The sequence below is a fragment of the Ochotona princeps genome, chromosome 5 (assembly GCF_030435755.1).
Source record: "Ochotona princeps isolate mOchPri1 chromosome 5, mOchPri1.hap1, whole genome shotgun sequence".
In the NCBI taxonomy this organism is placed as follows: Eukaryota; Metazoa; Chordata; class Mammalia; order Lagomorpha; family Ochotonidae; genus Ochotona; species Ochotona princeps.
The window spans coordinates 92,124,754-92,131,327 of NC_080836.1; positions in this window are offsets into that span (position 1 = coordinate 92,124,754).

Genomic DNA, 6,574 nt, shown 5'->3' on the forward strand with positions numbered 1-6,574 from the left:
GCCAGTACGGACTCCTGTTTGTTCCTGGGCTGGTGGGGTGGGGGCCTGAGGAGGGTGATGGCTGAGTCAGGCCCCCCCACATTAGCATTTAAATTGGAGTCATTGCTGCAGGCTCATGAATAATGAATCTAGAGTCCTGGTAAACCTCCCCCTCCTGCTGCCTCAGCCTCCCGCACAGCTCTGAGCAACCCCCCCCACCCCACCATCACCCCACCCCCAGGCTGCCTGGCCTACCCTGTGGACCCCCACCTTTGCCCCAGCTTGCTCACCTCCCAGTTGTTCCTTATTGACTCAGGCTCCTAAGCATCAAGGTTCCAAAGGAAGAGTGAAGGATTTAGGGTTTCCATCCTTCTCCCGTGGGCACAGGGACCAACTGGGGGGCCCTGGGCCCGGAGCTGATCACCCACAGCCGTTGGCTGTCAGTTCCTGCCCAGCCCTGACCTGGTCCCTGCTTTGCCAGCTCCATCTGCTCCCAGCCTGGCTTTCAGCTGGCTGGGGGTTTCGCCTGCGCCCAAGGCCTCATGTGTATGTGTGTCTCTCTTCTGCTCCCCTGGCAGGCAGGGTAGGCCTGAACTCTGCATTCTGTCCGGAAGCACAGTGGGGGGTATGCTTGCCCCATCCCATCACTGTGGTGTTGCCCTGTGGCTCAAGCTCCCACCCTCTCCTGTTGCCCTGTGACCCTTGTGTGTCCCTTTTGGTCCCCTCTTTCCCCAGCTGTGGTGCAGAGCTAAGTTGCCAGATGAGCTGGTAATGATCGTAATCTGCTAATTGAGAGGAATCTAATTACCCGAAGAGAATGGGGGGAGCAGGGCGTGGGTGCACAGGAGGAGGGGGTCCTGGCAGCAGGCTAGACTGGCAGGCGGTAGGGGGCCGGGTGCTTGTGCTTGGCACAAGGGCTGGGATGGGCCCCACATCTCATCACTTCACAGGCAGGCAGTTAGAAAGATGTGTTCTCCAGGACCAGGCTGAGGTCTTTGGCTGGCAGATGCCCAGCACTGGGCTGGACGTGACCTCCAGGTCCCTTAGACCCTGCAGGCTCAGCAGAGCCTATGGGAAGTGACCCAGATTTTAACAGTCCTGACCCTGACCCGCCTCTGCTCAACCATCTCCCGTTCCACAGTCCCTGCCTTCAGCCCAGCCCTGCTGCCATCTTGGGGCCAGAAGGAGGCTGCAGGTGCCCACTTGGCCTGGGGTCATCTCCTCCTGGAGGAAGGGGCTGGGGGTGGGTGGGCAGGCAGGGTGCCATCCGTCCCCTCCCCCAGTCCTGACCCTTCTGTTCCAAGTGGTTGGCAGAGGCCATGGCAGCTCCATCATAAATATGATAATTTAATTATTTTCTCAGCAAAACAGCGTGAAATCCAATAAGTCTGTGTCAGGCCCTGGCCCCCGGGACACCCCCTCCTAGACCTAGTGGGGGTGGGGACAGGATGGGGAGAGGCACTGAAGGGGGAAAGGGTCAGTATTTGGAGGGGGTGCACCTGAGATCTTTGTTCACAGCCCCTTTCCTAGGCTGAGGCAGCCGCTGCTGGGTGGGAGTGTCTAAGGATAGAGGACCCAGTGCCTACCCCTCCCCTCACCAGCCCTCTGCTGTGCTGGGAGAAGCTCTGGCCCATCCATCTTTGAGGGGTCACCTCAGGGCCCACGATGCGGGGGAGTCCCCTGCCCAACCACCTCTGGGCTTTGCCCGCGCCCAATCTTCCTCGGCCCTAGGGAGAGGGTAAGAAGGGAGAACCAAGAAGGAACTGGGGTGGGAAGTGGGGGATGCGCAGGGGGAGGAATGCGGGGGAGGGGTGTGCTCCTGCCATTAGCGCTTTTTTCGGTTTCCATAAAAAGATTATTCTGTAAGATCAGTGAGGGGGAGCAAGCTGGGGGCCGGGGCTTTAGGGGGAGTATGGGGGTGGGTCCCTGACACCACGCTGGCTGGGGCGACGGGGAAAGCTGGGGACAGGGACAGGGACTGAGGGTGGAGAGAAATTTGGATGGGCTTCAGGAAAGGAGAAGAGGCTGAGCCAAGAACACAGATTGGGGGTTGGTGGGGAAGGGTGGCCAAGCCAGGGTAGGATGGGGCAAGGTGAGGGTGGTAAGGCCCTCACCTCCCTGATGTCCCTTCCTGGGGGCTGCCACGGGCCCAGGGACCCAGCTCTGCTTTGATTCCCAACCCCCCTGACACTTAGCAGCCATTATGGGGGAGCAGATTGTAGCCCCCTCCCCCTCTCTGGGAAGCAGGCACAGCTGGGGCCCCGCTACATCTGCTGCATCAGCGCGGAGCACAGCTGGGTGTGCCTAGAGCTGCGCTCCCCAAAACATAAAGCGGAGAGGTGGGGGGGACAAGAAGAGCCCAGACCCCTGAGACAGACACACTGACACCTCTGCCAACAGACACACACTCTTCAAGCGAAGTTACACCCACCAACACACGCTCCCTCGCGCGCAAAGACGGGAGAACTGGCAAACACGCAATTACCCAGCCCCGCCTGCCACCCCCGCTCCCCTCCTCCAGCCCCTCCTCCTCGCTCCCCTCCTCCTCTGGCTTTCCCTCCTCCACCCCTAAGCTGCCCTGGGCTGAAATCCGGAACTCTGCCTGTCCCATGCTCACGCTTCTGGGAGAACAGAAAGGTGGTTCAGGGGCATGCAGCCCCTGGAAAAGCCAGCTACCATGCTTCCAAGCTCACACCCCTTCCCACAGACACCCCTGCAGAAAAGCTGGTCCTGCCGCACAGCCTGGTAGGGTCTGCAAGCCTGGGTGGTGGCTCCCAGGGGCCACCTCAGGGAGGCGCTGTGTGGCCCTCTTCTCCGTGGCCCCCAGAGCCAGCCAGTCCTGGCTGCTCCACCCACCAGCCCCTGTGCCCCTCAGGGTGGCCATCCCTTAGCCCTATGACCCGGGACCTGCGCAGAGTGCAGAGGGGCTCTCTGTCAAGGCCAGAGGGGTCCTCTTCCCCAGGACAGAGGATGAAGAGTTCCTTCTCTCCCAGTCCACAGCCACCTGACTAGCTGCCACCCCATCATGGCTCTCATTTTTCCCACTCATCTCCTTGGCCCTGATGTCTTGCCCTCAACCCTGTCCTCCCTGCCCCCCCACCCCATCCCACACAGCCCCCCCCCCATGCCCCTCCGAGCTTTAATCCCTCCGGCTGCTGTGCTGCCTTATCTGCTCCCAGCAGCTTTCGCTGCTGCAGAGCCCTCTCCCCCTCCTCCTCTGAATCTTCTTCCCCCTCCTTCCAGGCTCTCTGCTCTCTGACCAGCCTCTCCCTCCCAGTCTGCCACTGCCACCCAGGTCCCCCCTCCATGGCTCCTGGCTGGCACCAGATCTGGCACCCGCCCTACCTCCACGCCCTGTGCTCAGCCTGAACTCCAAGCTTGTGGGGTGCTCACCTGTTTCCATGCGGGTCTCTCCCCTCCCGGCCCTCCTAGCAGGCCACAGGTCAGTTTCTGGCCAGCCAGGAGGTATCATCTTTCTTCTGCCCTCTTTTTTCTGGTCCCTCCAGATTCCACCCATCTTAGAATAGTCCCTTTCCACACTGGTGACCCATTGCCTCGGCAACACTGGGAGTGAGCTTGCCCTGGGATGACTGGGACTTGGGGGGGTACAAAAAAAAAGTGCCAGTGGACAGTGGGGGCAGGGCCTGGTGATGGGATGCTAACCCTCTTCAATCGCCTCAGATCACGTCCAGGCCTCCCTACCCCCCTTCACCAGGACTCTCATTAACCGCTTCTGCTGCCTCGTCCGCGGCATAAATAACCCAGATAAATCAGCCGCCGTCCGCCCCCCGCCCCTCGGCCCCCGCACAGCCCGTTTGTCACCGCTGCTCGCTCACCAGCCAGTCCCGGCCCGGCCCCAGCCCTCCTCTCCCCCATCCTTGTCCCTTCCCACCCACATCTGTCCCACACTGGCTCTTCTGGTCCACACCAGTGTCAGGTGACTGGTCCTTCAGGGCTGACAAGGGGGTGTCTCCTGGGGTAGGAGCCTGTCTGAGTGGAGAACACTAGAAGTTTGAGGGTCATGAGTGGTACCAGCTGGGCATCAATCCAGACCCCCCACATGATGGAAAGGGGTGCCTGTTGCTCCATGGAGGGTATCTGGGCATCCCCCAACTTGGGGTGCATGGGTGATCTCTGGACCTCCTGTTAGGATACTGTGCCATGTTGCCCTTGCTGGCCCCCACTCCTAGCCCTGCCATGTCAGCTGTGCAGGTGTTACTCTCATCTCCTAACCCTCAGTCCATCTCCCATCCTTTCTCACCATCAAGAAGCCTGCCTCATCCTGAGGGGAGGGATTGGACTAGGGACAAATCTGAGCAATGGGGACAGTTGGAGGACAAGGATGCCTCTGCCGAAGCTCCGCATCCTGACCATACAACAACTCCCCTCCTCTCTGTGCACCAGCTGCTCCCCCCGCCCCTGGGCTCTTGCAGCCCACCTCCCTTTGCTCAAAGCCAGCTCCAATCCTGGCTGCCCATCCTTGGCCCTGATGCTTCACTGCCAGGGCAGCTGGTCCCCAGGGAGTGGGTGGGGGATAGCCAGGGAGGGGCTGGGGGAGTCAGGACGCAGGTCTGTGGGGTGGGGGTGGGGAAGAAGCTGGGCCGGGCCCCAGGGACCAGCTGGGCAATGAGCCGGGGAAGCAGCCGGGAGGCTAAATGAGGGAGATTATCACCCAACTGCAGCCGGGCAGAGAGGGAGGCAGGCAGGGAAGCAGGAGAGGGAGAGGAAAGGGGCCCAGGGCCAGGGGCGAGGGGGGTGTGTAGGGACTTGTAGGGGGGAGCAGCAGGGCACTGGAGAGGACTAGGGAAAGGCCAAGACCAAGAGATGGGCTGGAAGGATGGGACGGAGGCGGTGCTCCCAGGGCTCCTTACTGAATTCCTGGGGCTCTGGGAGTCTGGATGGTGAGGACTCGGGCTGGCGGCAACAGGGCAGTGGAGAAGTACATGTGTGGCTCACTGCTAGCACTGCCAGCCACCCAGCTCACTCCTGCTCTGTGGCCTGGCCTCCCCACAATCCCCTCCCCCACTGCCTGCATCCCCATTGCCACCTCCATTCCCTAGTGGCTAAAGACACCTGCAGGCCAGCAGGAGGACAGAGTGTGTGGTGGGGGAGGGTGTGACCCGGAGATCTCAGTGAGCAGCCAGGGGATTGAGAGACACACCGCACCGATGCCAGGGCAGCAACAAGCATTGGGCAGAGCCTAGGGGGCAGCTCCCACTTTCTTGGCAGAGCCCCAGACTGAAGTAACCTTAAAAAAGCAATTAAATCACTTTTTTTTAAGAAAGAGGAAAAAAAACACACCCAGTAAAGGAAAAATCAATATTGGGATAAAGGGGAAAAGAGCAAGCTGAATGGGAGGAATGCTGGTGGGTGGGGCTTGGGGGGCCGGAGAGGGCCTAGAAGTCTCCCAGGTTCGAAGGACACAGGAGAGGACCATGTGTGGCCACCCGGACCGACTGATGCTAACTCAGCAGCTGTTGCCGGCACCAACCCCATGTCCACCTTCCTGGAGGCCATGCCCCCAGTCAGAGGAGAGGCATCCTTTAGCCCAGGGGTCTGGACTTTCCACCTCAGGGCACCAGCCAACCCAGGTCCGTGACATCCTGGTGGGGAAGCCACTTTGCTGAGGAGGCTAGGGACAAGCTAGGCAGGCAGGGCACTCTGTGTAGCCTGGTGGGCTCCATCCTACAGAGACCCCAAGCTGGCCTCCTGTGCAGCCAGGACAGACACCAGGACAGACATCATGTGTGCGTGCCTGCGTGCGTGGCTCCCTGATCCGTGGGGCAGCTGGCCCGGTCCTTCCCCCGGGGCCAGGCCGGACGCAGGGGAGGGAGGGCCGGCCGCTGGGCAGCGGGTGGACCTCGGGTTGTAATCCCCGGCAGCTGCCGTTTCCCTCAGATCGATTCTCTTCTCACTTTTTTTTTTTCCCTGCTGCTGGTTCCGCGGCTCGGATCGATGGAGCCGACTCCCCCGCCCCTCCAAGTTTCCTCTCTCTTGGCTGCTCATTAGCGCCCCGATTAATCAGCCCCCCACCCTTGCCTCTGCCTCTGGCGGGGCAAATGCTTGCTCCCCCATCAGGGTTCAAGCTTTTACATGGCTCCCCAGAGCACAAGCGGCTCCTTCTTGTCTTTCCCACCTCCCAAGGGCGTCGATGCATCCCCATTTCTGCCTGTGATGCAGCCACATGTCTGCTCCCCCCCGCAGTAGACAGCAGCTGCCAAGGGGCTCCCCCAACCCACTCTCCAGTCCCCTCACCCTCCCAAGTCTCCTTAGGTTAGCACCCTTCCCACCAAAGCCCAGAACTGTCCCTGTACCCTCCCCGCAACTCCTGCCTTGGGGTTCTTCTCCTTCCTCTAGCACACACCCACCTCCCCTTTTCTTTGATGCTTAGCCAGTTCACTCAGCACCCTGCCTCCAAACCAGTGTGACAAGAAATCTGAGGAAGCAAAGTGGCCACAGATGTGCCAGTCAGCCAGCATGCCCTCCATCCCAGCCACAAGTGAGCACGCGGCTGGCAAACAGCACAGCCAGCCTCTGGGAGGGGGGGGCCAAGGTTACAGTGGGTGCTGGAGTAAAGCCCCAGAAGGCCAAAGAT